The sequence below is a fragment of the Oreochromis aureus genome, linkage group 10 (assembly GCF_013358895.1).
Source record: "Oreochromis aureus strain Israel breed Guangdong linkage group 10, ZZ_aureus, whole genome shotgun sequence".
Taxonomy (NCBI): Eukaryota; Metazoa; Chordata; class Actinopteri; order Cichliformes; family Cichlidae; genus Oreochromis; species Oreochromis aureus.
Window position 1 is genome coordinate 6170067 of NC_052951.1, and position 18469 is coordinate 6188535.

Here is an 18469-nt window from a genome sequence, read left to right on the forward strand (position 1 = left end):
CATGTACAGGAGGTAGCTGACAACTGCTCCATTCCGTAGTCGGTATCCGTAGCCAGTCTTGTCAATGATCTCACTGAGGGGGTTAAGGCCTATGCAGAACAGCAGTGGGGACAGAGCATCTCCTTGGTAGATCCCGCACTTGATGGTGACTTGTGCTATGGGCTTGAAGTTGGCCTATAGTGTTGTCCGCCATATCTCCATTGAGTTTCTGAGGAAGGCTCTTAGGGTCCTGTTGATCTTGTATAGTTCTAGGCATTCCAGGATCCATGTGTGGGGGATTGAGGCCATGGCTGTAGTCATTAAAACAACATTGCAACAGTATCAAGTACCTGGGTTCTACTGTCTTAAATATGTAACAAAAGATGTTTTATGGATGCATGTTCTTACACAAAAAGTATTTTTGTCAAGGTAAAGATGTCCAGCGTTAGCTGTTTTTTAGGCTAAGCTGATTTAATTTTGTCTTTACTGTCCTTGTCTAATGTTATCTCAGCATGGTGGTGTTTGAGATGTACCCTCATATAGATAGTATTCCCAGAGTAATTTTATATAAGACTCCTTGTTAATTCTATGTTTCATGTCTATCGTCTTTGTCCCATCCTTGTTGCAAAATCCAAAATAAGTCTATATGTTAGATTTATATGCAGAAGGTGTTTTTCTGATGAGTTTCTCCAGTACTTCATCTTTCTTATGCTAAGTTCTTCAGCACCATCACATCAGTTGACCTTACTAGAAAAAACTCAGTGGCACTACCTGGTGGACTGAAAGAGCAACTGATTTTACTATTCTAGCACTAAAAACTTTGATTTCTCTTTGGAATGTATATAATAACGTGATGATACTTGTTGTCCCTGTATTAATACAATATTGAAATTTAAAAATTTAACTGCTATGTTGTATTTTTCCCGGGCACAAAATTATTAATGCACAGATTCTCATATGACACTAACATAACTTAATAACTTGATAACTTAACTACGCTTCTAGTTTACAAGAGCACTATTTATATTTGCATCATGTTATGGTGAGTAATTCCCTTTGTGCAAGCTGAGGAACATTTTGCTGTGGACTAAAAGCTTTGAAAACATTCCTTTGAGAATCAATTTTGATGTTCAGTGGTGTAACACATTTTCTGTTGATCAAGTCTTCAGTGTGGTCAGCCTCGAGTCTCACATTATTAAAACTGATACTAAGTGGCCATAACAGCTGGCCAAAGAAAAGCAATCAAAGTTAGTGGAGCAAGAAGGGCTTTTAAAATGCTTCACATTTTGCAGTATCCTTTAAAGAAATCCATAGACTAGGAGTGTAATTTATTTTCAGTCTTCAGATTCTGCTCAAACATAAACCAAAGAGACTTTATATAAATGAAAGTTTGCAAGTTTGCCATCCCTAGTGTCCCTGCCTGTACAATATCACACCTCTTCCTTTACAGCAAATGTGAAAAAAGACACAAAAAAACCCTGCTCATCAAATAATGTGTGAAGCATCTCAACTTTAGCATGATGATTGAAGGTTATTCATCCCCTACTGAAAGTCATGTTATTCAATTTTTGCTGATTAACGCTGCCTAAAAAGCTGATGCCTCTGGATGCATGGTTACAGGTTAAAAATGTTTTGAGTGAAGTTCATTTAAACCAAGTTCTCTGTTTTGCTGAAGTTACTGGCTCACATTTAGTTCAAGCCCACTGAATGAATGACAAGCAATAACTGCTTTTAGTTGAAACAGACCTTAGCTAAGCAGTGAACAATAATTCAGCTTTCTCTATGAAAGGGCACAAACATCACAACAGAAATGTGACCTTCAAGCACATGAGATTATGCTGAATTTTTCAAAAACCTATTCAAATATTCATAACACTTTGCTCTCAGACATTTTCTTCGGCAGCTTCCTTTTTTCTGCAAGGTAGCTTTACTCATTGGAAGCCCCTTTGTGAACTTGTTGCATTATTCATCAGATGCACGATGCACATTATAATGCTGCTGAATGCAACCCCAATGCAATTACATGACAAATATCTTAATATGTGTTTGGCATAGCTGAGACTTCATGCCCAGATGTCTACACATTCACTTTTGTCTAACAAAAAACACATGCAATCAAATGAATACCTAAAACTATAGGTGTATCAAGCACCCACGCTTTGTGCAAGCCTTCAGGGAAAAAGATGTTCTTAAAGAAAGAAGCATTCCATTCTCCTCATGCCAATTATCAAAAGCTGGAGGAGCTGAAAGCACTGGAAATATGTACTCATATCCATCATGCCACTGGTCGGCTAAATCACGATTTTCAGCAAACACTCTCAGTGGCACAGGACGCCCAGACCTCTTCCAGGACCCTCTTTAAAATTCTGATGGGCTTGATGTTAGTAATGTTGCATATCCTTTCTATCGATAGTCTTGTGAGGTGACCCAGTTTCACAATCCCAGCTTGAATGAACTTGGTCCTTATTGTAGGTGATGACAGCAAACAGTCCCGTACAACTAAATCACTGTGAAACAATGGTTCTTCAAAAAGCCACAGGCCAGGTCTAGGGTCAGGATCATGGGAAATCCTCAATGTTTTCCAAGCATCCAACACTAAATGATAAAATGGTGTTAAACCTGTCATATCGAGCTCCGCTGTTTTAAGCAAAAACAGATGCTTGTCCAGTCCAAGATATCCAGCTTTCTGGAAAAGCAGCAGAGCCAAAAGCAGCCAATAGCAACTGCTTCCATAAAGCAGCTTCTGAGCAGTAACTTGAAGGCAGTGGTCTTGGCCATGATATCTACAAGTCCTTGTACCCCCTCTGACACAGGAAGAAAGAGTACAGATGCCTTAATCCAGTGCTGCCTAGACCAGAAAAATTTACAATAAGACGTTGAACATCTTTAACCAAGCTTGTGCCACCGGGACGAGGCAGCCAGATTATTGGCAATCAGAGCTCTACCCCTATAGGACAGCTAGGGTAGCAACCATTTCCATTTAGACAAGTTGGACTCAACCTTTTCCTGTATACCTTCCCAGTTCTTTTTCTCAAAGAGTTCATTACCGATAAAAAGTTCCAATGTCTTAATACCATTCCTTCCCCAGCACAAATTTCCTGGCAGGGTAGGAACATTCTCTGTGCACCATTCATGCACCAATAAGGCCTCACTTTTGTCCCAGTTAACTTTGGCTGAAGAAGCCTTTTCATACAAAGCTTAGCTCTCAGTTCATGCATATCATGTTGATAGGCAAAAATAAATTACTGAAGGACAATAAAAGAGGTTCAATTGCTAAGCTATATAGCTGACCTGAAATGGGGCAACCCTGCCTAATACCTCTATTAACTGATACGGGGTTACTCAACCCACCTGGCACCTTCACCACCACCTTCTCCTGATCAATAGAGATGATCCCCACATTTAGGTCATATGTCTCAAAAATAGCAAAAACATCTCTCATAGTAAATAAATTGTTTACCATAGATCTGTCTGGAACACAATACGACTGATCCACTGGAACTAGGAGGTCAATAAAATTTTTCAGTCTATTGGATTTGAAAGAATCTTATAGTCTGTACATAAGAGAGTCACTTGTCTCCAGTTCTTTAAAAGGGCAAGGTCCCCCTTTTAAGGCAGCAGAGAGAGTACGCCCTTCTGGCAAGATGCTGGAAGTGTACCCCTAACAAAAGAACTCTTAAAGACACCCAAAAGATCTGTCCCCAATAAGTTCCAGGAATTTTTTTAAAAATCTGCAGAGAAACCATCTTTCCTGGGGGTCTCCCAGACGCCACAGCTGTCGTAAGCTCCTCCAATGTCAAGTCTGTGTTTAAAGTTTCCTGATCCTCGGAGGTAAGTTGAGGAAGCCTGTCAGTTTTGGCCGGCGGTCATAGGTCCCTTCCAATAATATGACGCGAGACTGGAATAAAATGTATCCATGGACTGGAGGACTTTATTAAAGAAGGCACATGTTAACACAGCAACAGCACAGCAACAGCACAGCAACAGCACAGCAACAGCACAGCAACAGCAACAGCACAACAGCACAGCAACAGCAACAGCACAGCAACAGCCACAGCAACAGCCACAGCCACAGCCACAGCCACAGCCACAGCACCAACCCCAACCCCAACCCCAACTAAAACGAAAATGGCTTCCTTTATACTCTACCTATTCAGGTGAGCATCCGGACTAGCCCAAGTATGGGAGTTAACTAATCAAAATGAAAACATAACCCTCCACACAAACAAACATACAGTAACATTAGACCACATAACAAACATATACATATTTCCAACACATACTATAAACAAATCGATAACATAAGCTTCAACCATTACTATCTAAATTAAAAACATTCTTAACCATACTCCCCTAACCTGGCACACTGGTCTGCTCCAGGAGCTCATAAGCAGGTGATTGAGCTGCTTTCACTCTTTTGCTCCACATCCTGCAAGAAGCAACCAGGACAGGTCAGTACTGTTAACAATTTTTACACATATGTTTAGGTTACCGACAAATGATTAAATGTAAACAGCTCTAACTTCGTCTCTTTTCTGACACAGGTAGGATGGCCAGTCCCCTTGTCTCTTCACCTTTACAAGCTGTCAATTTAATCCTACATCAAATAAACCTAATCAAGAATTCATAAGAACTAATGTGTGTTTTCTTTATTATGTTGTTTTTAATTCCCAATTTGTCAATCAATTAATACAAATACAAACGAGGTAATGGAACCCCTGGTCTCCATTACAAAGCCCTTGAAGAAGTTCTCCTACCACTGCTTCATCACATGTAGCAGAGATTAGCATAAAACTCCATTGCAAGCCGTCTCATCTCTGCTGGATTTGTTGTAACTTGGTCGTTTGGCAGACGAAGGCAGACTATCTGCCTCTTCCATGCGACTGACCTCTCCAAGTGTCGTTGGATGCGTCCATATCCTTGAGTTTTGTAAACCGAGCTTGAATTAGAGCCCCTCAGGCTCTCTCCCGAAAAAGAGTACTTAACTCCATTCTTTTATCCATCCATCCATTCATTCGCTTCCACTTATCCTTTTCAGGGTTGCAGCCGCAATGGAGCCTATCCCAGCTGTCATAGGGCGAGAGGCGGGGTACACCCTGGACAGGTCACCAGTCTGTCGCAGGGCTAACACACAGAGACATTCACACTCACATTCACTCCTGCATTCACACCTATGGGCAATTTAGATTAATTAATTTACCTATCCCACTAAATGCATGTCTTTGGATGGTGGGAGGAAGCCGGATTACCCGGAGAGAACCCACGCAAAAGCGGGGAGAACATGCAAACTCCAGACAGAAAGACCCCAGCCTGATGGTGGAATTGAATTGCATCAACAGTGCTAACAACTGTGCCACCGTGCTGCCCATTCTTTTATGATACAATAAATCCTGTAGATTATTCTGACCAATGGAAACACTCTCCAAGTGAGTTATTTCCTGTTGCAGTTTCTGAACTACCCTCCTAATATTGTCAGTGGATCTATAAGTGCATTGCTGGCAGAAATATTTTATTTTAAGAATATTTTAGCTTTCCTACCTCCCACCATCTAATTAGAGATCAAAACTCATGCTTCTTTGATCTCCAGAGACCCCAAAATAATTTTCATAAAAGGTAAAATCATGTAACAATTTAGTGTTGAAATGCCAAAAGGATTTCTGTTTCCCTGTAGAAGTAAGAACCAATCCAATTAAAATCATGTGATGATCTGTAAACCCAATGGGAACAATGCAGCAATTCACAACGCGAGTGATATAAGAGCCAGAAAGATAAAACCTGTCTAACCTAGCTGCATGGCATGTACCTTCAGCTATTCTGACTCAGGCTTACTGTCTACTCATGGGATTATTTCTTCTCCACATATCATAATACAGTTAGGTCCATCTTAGTTAAAACATGAGACAAGAAGTTGGACTCGAAATGTGTTTCCTTGCCGGTTCTGTCCAGGGTATAATAAACACAGCAGTTCCAATCTCCACCCCAAATAATGCATTCACTGGAATCTATAACACTTAAATTGTCTTCCAGTATTTTAAATTGATGTTTCCGTTCTGGACCATAATTTGATGAATACACATTAATAAATTGAATGACAACACCATGAATTTCTGCATTTACTTGTAAAATCCTTCCATTCATATATTCTGCACTTGACAAAATCTGGATGTCCAGAGTTGGCGGAAGAAAAGCAGTGAAGAAGAAAAGGTATATAAGAAACACCGAGTGATGTCTGACCATCTTGCGATTAATATAAAGATTTAACTTTTTCCTCAAATGAGTTTTAACCGCTCTTTTCCCCTGTCTTAAATTAGTAACAAGTTTCCTTAAACAATATTACTTCTTCTCGTCCAGGAGATCCACACCAACAACTTTCTGTATTGTCTTCACAGACTGAAAAAACTTGTCAACATCAGGAAAAAAGTCAGTTACCAAAACTGATCTCCCATATTATCCAAGAAAGAATTAATTTCTTCTAAAGAGTACAAATTTTCAGCTTGGGAAACGCGATTATGAAACCGATTCATAATCACACTCCATGTTTGCCACACTGTCACCATGGCAACCAGCCTGCATCGTAGATTCTCTGGTACCTTTCTGCCCAGTCCAACCGGTTCAGCTTCTTCCACAGTCTCGCAATCATCTTTCAAGTTTTCCCTATTTGGGACCCAATTATAGCCACTGAAACTTGCCCGGCCTTTGCATCTGAACTGCAACTAGGCGGAGGCAAACCCTCCAACACAGAGCTACAAGTGCCAGCTGACACACCGTTCGCGTCACCACTGGTGTCTGTTGCGCCAGTGTCCAACAGCGGCGCTGAACTCCACTTTCTCCACAACACACTCATCAACTGACTCAGGCTACGTCTACACTAGCCCGGATAAATTTGAAAACGGCATTTTCATCTGAAAACGCTCCGTGTCCACACTATTGTTTTCAGTCATTTTCACAGAGTTGTACGTCCACATTGAAACGGCTGAAAACGCTTACGTTCCAGTACTGCACATGCGTGAAACGCAAGACGATTCGACCTACTTCATTTCTGTCTGCCGTTTATTTACTTTCCGGCTCATTGGCACCCAAAGCCACAACGGTAACACCAATATCCAGAGACTCTTCAGTTTCCCTCTCACCTGGAATGTTAACAGAAACCATCAATTCCACCGGCGCAGAGGCAACGGTGGTGCCAGGCAGCCCTACCTGCCTGTTTCCGCCTCCACGTACAGCAGCCACCACGGCAGCCACCGTTGTAGCCACAGCCACCTTTGTAGCCGCTTCTGCCTCCTGCTATCCTGCTCCTGCAATCTTTCAATCCTACTCACAACATGCTCCACCACCAAACTCACTTCATGCAATGCAGAAAGAAAGAAAGAAAGAAAGAAAGAAAGAAAGAAAGAAAGAAAGGCTGTAAGGCAGTTGTAGGATGAAGGAAAGGGGCGAGTGTATGAGTCTGCAACTAGGTTAGAAGGTAGGCGTAGGCTAAGAGATAGAGAGAATGCCTACAGTTGGAAGGTCATCGTTGGCAAGGGATTTTAGATTTTTTCTTTCTTGCCTTTACAATAGCACATTACTGGGCTGAATGCTAGCAGCGAGAATTGCCAGGAGACTACATTGTAGCCCTGAAAGAATGGAATGCAGAATCTGGTAGTCCTGCTATTACATAAGAGAACTCCGTAGACAGGAATTATTATGGAATTGAAGAAAATGCTGCCCAAAATCAAAATGATTGAAAGGCAACTAGCACGCAAAATGACATGGTTGGAAGGAGTCTGAAGAGACTCTTTTCTTTTGCAGCAGTCAATAAAAAGAATACAGTATTCCAAAGGTGGAAAGCCCACTGAACAAGAGATTTGCATGGGGAGCACCTTTGGGAGTTTTCCCCATGGAATTATATCAAAGATAGTTTTTCTTAATACTGAACCACTTGCAAAGCATTTTTGTCCCTATTAGCAATTTAGTCTGAAAAACATGGCGGAAAAGACCCAGGTCTACAAATTCCTATTTGGGGAAGAGCAACTTACATTCTGCAAGATGTGCGCTCATACTTGTGTTTGTATGTACCCAGGAGCACTGAAACTGCTCCTAGAAACTTAAAAAGAGAAAACAACCCCAAACTATGACAGTAATAATTGTCACACATCACCCCACATGCTTGCAGTGATATAAACAGCACCAGAAGCCCCAGGTTTAACATTAACATGTTATGAGAAGGGAACTTTATAGCTTTAATTCCAGATAATTCCAGACTGATTAATGGGGGAAAAGAAATAAGAATTGAGTATTATATTAATAGACTGAGATTCTGTTTTACTTCGAAAATACATGTCATGTCAAAGGCTCTGATCAGTGTGAAACTTATGAACCACATCTGTTTCTCACATCCCACTCACATAGCACCCCTGGCTTTCTCACAAAGGCACTTTCATTTTCATTTGCACACTTCTTAGAGCAGAAAGACAGTCTGAGGCTCTGTGAAGCAGTCTACACTACACTGCCCGAGCCAATGATAGTAGAATAAGGAGATCCCTGTCTCAGCACTCCCTGTCAAATAGATCAAACAAATAAATATTCTCATTTTAGTCCGCTCTTTTCGCTCTACTCACTCTGCCATCAGTCAGCCCTAGGTCCTTCAGCCTGTAACATTTGAGATAAAAAGCTTCATCGCTGGTATGGTTCCTGTGATCATGACAACAGTAATACCAGTGGTAATATGGTTTTATGGGGTCTCTCATCCTACCATCTGCTCAACTCTCCTGCACATCTCTGGCTGCTCAGGACCTGATCTGAACTCCCTGTACCATCTGGCCTCTCCTGCTTAATCGCTCCCTTATTCCTTTTCCCTGTCGTTCACTGTTAACCCCACAACATCTCTCCATTAATATTGTGTGTGTGTGCGCACCCTTAATATACAGTAATATACAATCAGTGCATCAAGTCAAATCAAATGCTCATTACATTACACATTGCTTCTTTAACTTGTAGTAGATAACCAGTGCAGGGATAAGTTCAGTTGCTCCCTTTAGTAGTCACCATAGCATCCTCCTCTGTCACATCAATGCTCTGCTTGTCCTTCTTCACTACATCCATCAATATTCTTCTTCCTCTTCTTCCTCTTTTCCTCCTGTGGTACACAGGAGGAAAAGATTTACATATACATAAACATATACATATACATTTACATATACATATACATATACATTTACATATGATTTACATATTCACCACTCTTTGTCCAGCATATCCATTATCCCTCCATGGCATACTTCCAAACCATCTCAGCCTTGCTTCACTAATTTTATCTCCAAAAACAGCTCCCTCTGTTATAGTTATTTCTAAGATCTTTGTGAGGGCAACAGACCTTAAGAATGAATCAGTTTTCGTAAGTGTTTACCCAACTTTGGGGTTGGGGTGTGGGATGGGACGGGAATGGAGAACAAAATACACATACAGACACAGTTTGATTTTAAAATAAATATAATGCTGTCCTTAATGACTGGATCAGGCATAACTTCTTAGTAGCGATACTAAAAGTCACTACATCTAAATGGTCATCTATATAATCAAGTCCATAATATCTTCTACAGAGTAGATAATTTGTCTGTGTGTGAGACAGTGAGAACATGACTTCGAATAATCTCATAGCAGTTGTTTTTGTAAAAGTCGTCACTGAGCGTTTGGGATAGGCAGCTGTCAAACTCTGGGCAGAAGTGACACAAACAAATCCTATATGACTGAATATACTTCAAAGCAAAAGGCAATGACTGTCATTTATTGGTGATATTCTCTTTCCATAAGACACTGTTAAACACTTTAAATGCTTTTCAGCTATGTGCACAAGCCCTGCATTAAATTAATCAGTATGCGCAGTATGACTGTAACATGCAGCATGAGTCACACATTGAAATGCACTAGCTTCACAGTGAATTAGGGGCATAATTTAATGCAAGAGAAAAGGCCTATATAGACAGACAGAGGTGGATTAAAATGGTAAAACAGTGCTGTATCGTTTTCAAACATGTTACCATACAATAAGATAGAAAACTGTTGTTTCTTCACAGTTTTTCGTGTTTTTCTTTGAAATTATAATTATTACATTTAAAAAAAATTGTCAGTAATCATATATTTCCATATTTATTAGTAATAATTTACATGTATCATATATCAGCTTAAACCTAACTACACTGTTTTTTAAACAACAATTATCATGATATTAAGACAGATTTCTTTTTCAGCAAAAATCAGTACTCTGTGCTGTAGAGCACACGAAATCACATGATTATGGAGCACAAATTAATGCAAAAAGTTACACCGGGACCTTACAAAGGCTTGCTTCAAACTGTCAGCATGTTCTTCCAATTTATAAACCGTCCAAAAAACGATTACAGTAGCATTTACATTTCACCGTTACTCAGTGTCACAGATCTGTCCCAACCTAAGTAGTTAAGTCAGATTAGACAGAAACACACAAATCTTCTTTCACAAAAACAAGAATCTTCTGAGTTTAAACCAGGGGTCTGCAACCTTTTACACCCAAAGAGCCACTTGGACCCGGTTTCCACGCAAAAGAAAACACTGGGAGCCGCAAATACTTTTTGACATCTAAAATGAAGATAACACTGTATATATTGTTTTTTACCTTTGTGTGACCAACTAAGGTGTGCTGCTTATGAAATCCATGAAGTGCTACAGAGAAAATTACATTTTATTTATGTAATCAACACATTTTGAACTCTTAAAGAAATATAACAAAAGGAAAGACACCCAGCTGAACTAAAATGATCCATGTAGCAAACAAAAACTGTTGTGAGCCACCTCCCTTATATCTCCTTTGGGCTTTTGGAGCCTTGACCTGACTTTTAAAAAATAATTGGTAAAAAAGCTCTATGCTGCTGAAAAATGAAAAATAGATATTTGCAAAATTCTGCCTAAATATGTATTTTACTTGGTTAATGCGTGCGGCGGGGGCGTGGTCTGCAGCGCCGCTGCAGGGGAGGCGGACGCACCTGAGCGACACCCGCAATCACGCCTCGCCGCCTTAAAGTCTGTGCTCTCTCTGCTGTTGTTGTTGGTGGTGTGTGTCGGGCTGTGAGCTGCGAAGCTACAGCCGGCTGTATGCGTACAGCAACCGTGTGTGAAAAGTGGTGAATAAAGAGATGCTGAAAAGCGCGTTCATGCAAACATCGTCGGGTCTGCCGTGATGTGTTTACAATGGGACTTCTGCTCCTGAACCTCTGCTCACAGCGTCTGCTAATCGGTGCTGTGCGAAGTCAGTTTACGCAGGACTGTAAGCTGTCATCTGTCATCTGTGAGGCGTGAGCAGTGTTTGTCTTTAACATAGTTCACGGTGGAGCTGCTGACATAATGTGGATCCGAAGATCCATAATTGGCCTACCTGGGGTTGAAAGTCTTGATAAATGCACGGTGTTTCGGCGGGAATAAACAAACAATCTTTATTTGTCACATACACAATTATACAGAGTACAACATGTAGTGAAATTCTTCTGTCCGAGCTGCGAACAGGCTGCAGACATAGCCGCGCCATTCCAGGGCTTGGTTTTAACATGGGGGGTCTAGCCAGGACCCTTACTGGATACCGGGTAGGAATCGAACTTGTGACTCCCACTCCAAAGGTGTGCAGTCTTACCACTACACTATCCGGCTTCCGCGAGTGTGACGCTTATATTGAGCGAGGAAAAAATAATAGAATATAATTTTATATTTATATTTCAATATCACAATAATCTTCCAATTTAGAACTACAAGTTTAAAAGAACTAACATAAATAAAATACACTTCAGCGAAATACTTCTAATTTATTTTCCCAAACCACGCGGAGGCGCACTATAAGGACTAAAGAGCCACGGGTTGCCGACCCCTGGTTTAAACAAACCTCTGAACAGAAAAAAAACACATATTTTATCACAGGTAAAGAATTTACTCTTGTTTGTCACTGGTGGCCATGTTTTGTTCTCTTCATCCAAGTGAGTATGAGAACAAACACACCCATCAGTGACAAACCATTTCTGTGGCAGCCAATCAGAAAAGACACTTCTGGCCGGTGGATTTTAATGGAGCATTTTAAGTTATGCTTTATGTCAACAATTGCCGTTCATATTTCAATAATCATGTTTCGTTCCATATAATCTTCAGCTTCTCATTCTGTTACTTTTACGTGTTAGCTGGTAACTGATTTTTGCAGTAAATAATTCTTATTAAGTTTTAGACATTTAAAGCATTTCAGGCGAGGCGGACAAAAGTCTTTCAGCATTCATGCTGCATTGAAACTGTATTTACAAGAAATACCAAAAGGTCCTTTACAAACAAGTATGTGATGGGGTGGGAGGCCAAAGACATGTGAAATATCAGAAACTGTTTCCTCTGAAACACTGACCAACTTCAAATCAGATTAAAATGGAAGATATAGAAGGCATGCAAATGCATTTTATTTGGAGCGTTTTATTTGTGATAAACATTAACTGAAATTTTCAAACTAGCATTCAGTTTTCTGAGGAAATCACAAAATGTAGCTTTGCTTTTCTAGTTGAGCGACTGGATTTTCTCCATGGCTTGTGACACAGTGGTGGAGGAAAAACTCAAATATTGTTACGCATTGCCACTTTAGCTAATTCGGATGTCCACCTCCTGCTGGGGTGCAAGTTGTATCTAGATGACAGAGCAAGTTATTACCGTTTATTCAGTACTCTGGAACCCACAAAGGAATAACACAGAAAAGGTAAGGGATCCTCAATGGCTGATGTCTTTGTTCTTGCATTTAATATGTATGTGTGGTTCAGTCAGAGTTTGTGTCGTTTCATCTCAAAATCTAAAAGCTAATCTGTCAGCTTTAGAGTGTCACAGAGACATGATATAAATATCCACTGGAAAGCAACTCAGTGAAGTGAAGGGTTGCACTGGTTGTGTGCATCTTACAACTTACCATAAGCATTATATCTTCGATCTACTGTATGGTAATGTCAAGGATGCATACATATCCTCCTCCCTCCCCCCACTGGGTAGGTCAGATCACAACCTGATTCACCTCACCCCCTGCTATGTGCCAACTGTGAGGAGGGACCACGAGAAGCATTAGGAGGTGGTCAGAGGAGGCCTTAGCGGAACTACAGGGCAGTTTTGAGGTGACTGACTGGGAGACAATCTGTGAGTCTCACAGCATGGACATCTTACTGAGTATATCACTGACTATATAACTTTCTGCACCGACTCCATTGTTCCAGCTCAGACTGTTTATCGTTACCCAAAAACAAGCCGTGGGTGACTAAGGACATCAAAGCTCTCCTCAATGACAAGAAGAGGGCTTTCAGAGGGGGCAATAAAGAGGAGGTGAGAAGGGTTCAGGTGTTACTAAAGGACAAGATCAGAGAGGCGAAGGACAATTACAGAAGGAAGCTGGAGTGTAAACTCCAGCAGAACAGCATGAGAGTGGTGTAGAGTGACATGAAGACCATCGCTGGATTCAGGCAAACCAACAGTAGGGGAGCTGGGGGCAGTGAGGATAGAGCTAACGAGCTGAATTTGTTTTTTAACAGATTTGACACTGCAGTGAATGCTCATACTCCTACAACCTCACCTGGTGTCAGCCTGAAATCCAGAGCCACACCACTGTGTCTCCCTCTCTCTTCACATAGCACTGTTGCCTCCGGTAACAGTCCTGACACCCCTCCCCCTCCCATCACTTTCACTCAAGACCAGGTTCCGAGGTAAATGTGGAGACTTCACACAGGCAAGTCTGCTGGACCAGACAGAGTGAGTCCCTGCGTCCTCAAGGCTTGTGCCCTTCAGCTTTGTGAAGTCTTTCATGAACTGTTCATGTTGAGTCTGAGTCTGCAGAGGGTTCCAGTGTTATGGAAGACATCATGGCTCATCCCTGTACTAAAGACACCACGTCCCAGTGGCTCCCAGGATTACAGGCCTGTGGCACTGACTTCCCACATCATAAAGACCCTGGAAAGACTTATCCTGGACCAGCTCTGACGCATAGTCAGACCACAACAGGATCCTCTTCAATTTGCTTACCAGACCCGTCTCGGAACTGAGGACGGCATCATTTACCTGCTCAATCGTGTCTACACCCATCTGGACCAGCCGGGGAGCACTGTGAGGATCATGCTTTTTGACTTTACCAGTGGATTCAACACCGTAGACTGGGACATGTTCAGACATGCGCAGCTGACATCAACGAGTTTACGGAAGTAGCAGTATGCTTCGTCAATATGCTAGCGGAGGAGATTATCCCCACTGCGAGAGTCACCACATTCCCAAACCAGAAACCGTGGGTGGACAGATCGATCCACGCTGCAGTGAACACCAGGACCGCCACCTACAAGGCGGGTCTCGCCACTGGCGATATGAGCGCCTACAAAGCGGCCTCATACGGCGTGCGGCGCACGGTGAGAGATGCCAAACGCCGGTACCGGGAGCGCGTGGAGTCTCGCTTCCACCAGGGCGACACACAGAGTATGTGGCATGGACTACGCACCATTACGGACTACAAAGCCAGGGACACTGCGCCGATCGACGCCGACTCTGCATTCACCAACGAGCTGAACCAGTTCTACGCCCGTTTCGAGGTTAGCCAGGTGGCTAATGCTATCTACCGCCTGACTACCGAGGACAGTGACGTCATCAGCGAGAGACCGGTAACCAGCATCGCGGAGCATGACGTCCGAGCGGCATTGAGGAGAGTGAACACAAGGAAAGCGGCGGGGCCAGACGGCATCACCGGCCGTCTGCTGCACAGCTGTGCTGACCAGCTAGCAGGTGTGTTCACTTCCATCTTCAACGAGTCCCTGGCGAAGTCTGTGGTCCCCACATGCTTCAAAAGATCCACCATCATCCCTGTGCCCAAGAACAGCAAACCCTCATCCCTGAACGATTACCGGCCAGTTGCACTGACCTCGGTAGTAATGAAGGTGTTTGAGAGGCTGCTGAAGAACATCATCTCCTCTTTCATCCCAGACACCACAGATCTGCTCCAGTTTGCCTACCGACCCAACAGATCCACTGAGGACGCCATCACCCACGTCCTGCACACCACCCTCAGCCACGTGGACAAGAAACAGGGTAACTATGTGAGAATGCTGTTTGTTGATTACAGTTCAGCATTTAACACAATAGTGCCCAGCAGACTGTTCACAAAGCTCAGGGATCTGGGACTCAACAGCCGTCTGTGTGCATGGGTGTTGGACTTCCTCACTGGCAGAACTCAGGTGGTGAGGGTGGGTAGATGCGTCTCTAACAGCATCACCATCAACACAGGAGCACCACAGGGATGTGTCCTCTCGCCACTGCTCTACTCCCTCTACACTTCAGACTGTGTGGCCACCCACGGCTCCAACACCATTGTGAAGTTTGCTGACGACACAGTGGTGTTGGGTGCCATCTCCAACAACGATGAGGCGGCCTACATGGACGAAGTGAAGAATCTGGCATCATGGTGCCAGGACAACCATCTCCAGCTGAACGTTGGCAAGACCAAGGAGCTGGTGGTGGACTTCAGAAGGAGTCAGCACAGAGACTACAAGCCCATTATCATCAATGGGGCTCCAGTGGAGAGGGTGCAGTCCTTCAAGTATCTTGGTGTCCACATCTCCTCAGACCTGACATGGTCTGCCCACATTCAGGTCCAGACCAAAAAGGCTAGGCAGCGCCTGTACCACCTACGACAACTGAGGAAGTTCAGGGTCTCTCCAAAGATCCTCAGGATTTTCTATACAGGCGCTGTGGAGAGCATCCTCACACAGAACATTACATCGTGGTTTGGGAACAGTTGTGTTAAGGACCAAAAAGCTCTCCAGCGGAACGCTGCTGCAGGATTGCTCTCCCCCCGCTTCAGGACACCTACACCAGGAGATGCCGGACTAGTCCACTGAATGACACAGGAAATCATTCCCGCCTGTGGCCATCTCCGTATACAACTCCTCCATCTAATACACTGTAAACACTGCAATAGTTACATCCTTTTTGCACACACTCTTTCTAACTCGGTAATGTTGCTGTTAATTTTTGTGATATTTATTAATAATCACATCTGCTAACCCTGGATATTTATTATTTGATGATTTATATATATTGTACTATTCCTTATATCTTAACATATTGTGTTAAATATTTTAGTCTGTTTTTGTTAATGTTGTTGTTAATGCCTATCTGAAAATAAAGTCACAGCCTAAAATATATCAGCAACTGTCACCAATGTTATTGCACACTTTATGAGAGTCACAGAAAAGTAGAGATAACCAGGCTGAAAGCAAAGGAAAACACCCTTTTTAACCTACATACAGCTCTTTGGTTTTGTGTCCAACAGCTTAATACACTTAATAACATTTCTCTTATTCGGAATCATATAACCCATATTGGGTTGGCAACACATTTCTTATCTTCCACATTCCTGCAACCAAACGCAGACACTAATCTGTTAGTTTTCTAAACTGGATCATCGCAAGGTAACACAGGAAAGCCGGGGGGACGTCAATTTTCTCTCTCAGTTCCACCTTTTGCCAAATTCGCTTTTGAGGAGATCACTTGTTCTTACTGCAGCTGTAAATTTGTAAATCATGGGATTATTGTCACCTTTATTGGAGCCATTCTTGCATTTCCTGTGACAAGAGCAGACTTAGTAACAGCTCAGAGGTATGAATATTCTCCAAAGCCGGACAAACCGCCATCAGAGAAGTGGTGTAGTTCATACTGCTGACCTTCTTTAGTTCTGAATGGTAACTCTATTAATGTCTTGCAGCCAAACTTCCCGATTTGGACTCATGTCATCTGAAAGAGGATCATCCTAGCTTGTCTTATGGTGACACGTTCTTTGCAGGATTTTCCTCTGAATGAAAGAGACCACAAATCCAAGAGGATCAAAAATGGAGGCCACAGTAACACTGGATGGAATGGATTTTCTTTTACTAGTCTGAAGCCAATGCCACTGCACCCCAAGTTCCCTTTACATTTTGGGTTCTTTTAAGGGCCACGTCCAAGTCAGTTGCACCTTCAGACCATTCTTCTCTTGGAATTGTGTCAGTTACTTCCTTATTGTTGGTGATGAACTTGTACAAGTGGAGCCTCCCAGTTCTCTGACAAGTTGGATGACTTCTACCTCAGAATCTACAGTTGCTAGGCCAGTGTCAACATTGAAAAGAGCATTCAAAGAAAGGGTAATGGTATCTCACAGTGAGCATCTTGCTTCTGCCGATTTCCTTCCTTCAAGTTTTTCAAAAATGAAGATCTTCTTGAAATACCAAAAGGTTTTCACTGGTTCTCTTAGAAATCTGAGTCAAAAACCAGAGGGAACATTTCTTTAACAAAAAAAAGACTTCAGAGTTCAGCTTACGGGATTGTTTGGCACTTGGTACAACTTGCTTTACAATGATACAATGACTCACTCATACTTTATCTTGGTAGCCAAAGCCAATACCGCACTCAACAACAATGGTTTTAGAAGACATTTTGTCTGCGAGATGTTCCAAGTGTGGCACCTTGCAGTTTTGCTGCAGTAAATGTGTAAGTCACTGGGAATTTAATTTTTGTGTCACATTTGTTGCCTCTTACTTGACTCTTACGGTTTATCAATTTAGATGTAACTGCAACAATACCTCAGTTATCAAATCTGCATTTGATGAGGCAGCACAAATTCATTTTCCTACACAAGTAACTGAATAAAAAAATAACAAAAAATTGAATGCAATCATAAAAAGACACACAATTACTAGTAGAAGGTATCATCCTCCATAGCTCAGCAGGAAACTACTAGTTTGCTAGTTTTATAGACTTAAGCTCTAAGAAAAACTAATTTAGTTTAGCCTACTGAGCATGCTACAACTTCACCAACAACTCTGCAATTTTTCAATGTTGGACAAGTAATGTTTTATGTAAAAAAGCAACTATGGAGAGCAGGCATAATTGCAGCAATTAAGACCCACTGACATGTATGTATGGGTACATTACAGTTGCCTTTAGGGCTTGAAAAAATACAACATTATTCTTTAAATGAGGCTTGAACTCAACTAACCAATGCTAGCACCAATACTCCACAGAAAGCACTCTACATATTATTGTGGCCACACCAGCTACAAGCGCTAAGTACTAAAACTACTACCCTTAGTACTGTAAAATCTTATACTAGTTCATATCATAGTCCGTTTAAATCTATGCTTAGAGTAAGGTTAGGCAACTAAAAGGTTGCCGTTACTCATGATGACAACTAATCAAAAGTGAGTTGTATAAAATAGTGGCATTCTGTCATTACAAGCAAGGGTTCAAACTCAAAATAGACATCAAAAACATTTACCAAAGTAAAGTGATCCCTCTCCTTTCATAAAGATTCTCCCCTGTTTACATCTGTCCTTTGCATTACTGCCATCTTGTGACTGCAATTGGTCATTGTTTCAGAGAGCATCCCTGTCTTGGATCTCATCGGAAACTTGATATCTCCATTTTCATCAGTGTGTCCATCTGCAACTTGACAAGCAGAAATTAC

At 42.0% G+C, this 18469-nt stretch overlaps 1 protein-coding gene across 3 annotated transcripts in view; it reads right to left on the reverse strand.

Annotated features, from left to right (window-relative positions):
- ntm (neurotrimin) overlaps window positions 1–18469 on the reverse strand; it is a 577382-nt gene that overhangs the window by 321314 nt on the left and 237599 nt on the right. The window contains exon 1 of one of the 3 annotated variants that reach the window (XM_039618666.1): window positions 4338–4394. The exons of the other annotated variants lie outside the window; for them this stretch is intronic. The gene's annotated coding sequence lies outside the window, so the exon portion shown is untranslated. Of the gene's footprint in view, window positions 1–4337; window positions 4395–18469 lie in introns of those variants that run through there. 3 annotated transcript variants of the gene reach the window in all.